The sequence below is a fragment of the Meleagris gallopavo genome, chromosome 20 (genome assembly GCF_000146605.3).
Source record: "Meleagris gallopavo isolate NT-WF06-2002-E0010 breed Aviagen turkey brand Nicholas breeding stock chromosome 20, Turkey_5.1, whole genome shotgun sequence".
Lineage (NCBI taxonomy): Eukaryota > Metazoa > Chordata > Aves > Galliformes > Phasianidae > Meleagris > Meleagris gallopavo.
Window position 1 is genome coordinate 8,942,764 of NC_015030.2, and position 514 is coordinate 8,943,277.

Consider the following 514-nt stretch of genomic DNA (forward strand, 5'->3'; position numbering starts at 1 on the left):
AAGGGCTGGAGCCTGGCTGCACCTCTCTCAGAGCTCATGCAAGGGCTGACTGCAGCTGGGGAAGGATCTCCTTCTGGAGATCCCTCCTTGGTGATGCTTTTTCCTCTGCACCTGGAATCTTCTGATATGGGGGGAGCAATCTTCTTCCCTTCCTTTATAGTACCTCTCTGCTCTGCCAGTCCTCCCACCATCACACCTCCGTTGTAACGCCTTTCCTAGTCACAGAATCACAGAATGGCCCGGGTTGGAAGGGACCTCAAGAATCATTTCTTGCAATACCAATTCTTAAAAGCAGTTTTACAATGGAGTATGAAATCTAATCCACTTACAGGATGGAGTTGCTCGAGAATACTAGAGTTTGCAGATTCAAAATCAAGCTTAGAATGCCAGACCTGTAGACTTTACAGGAAATACGACAATGAAAGGTAACATTAAATAAGTAAATAACCCAATACAGCCACATTATTTAAATTGGCCTTGAAAGCTACCAGTGTCTAACTACTGTTATTTTAGA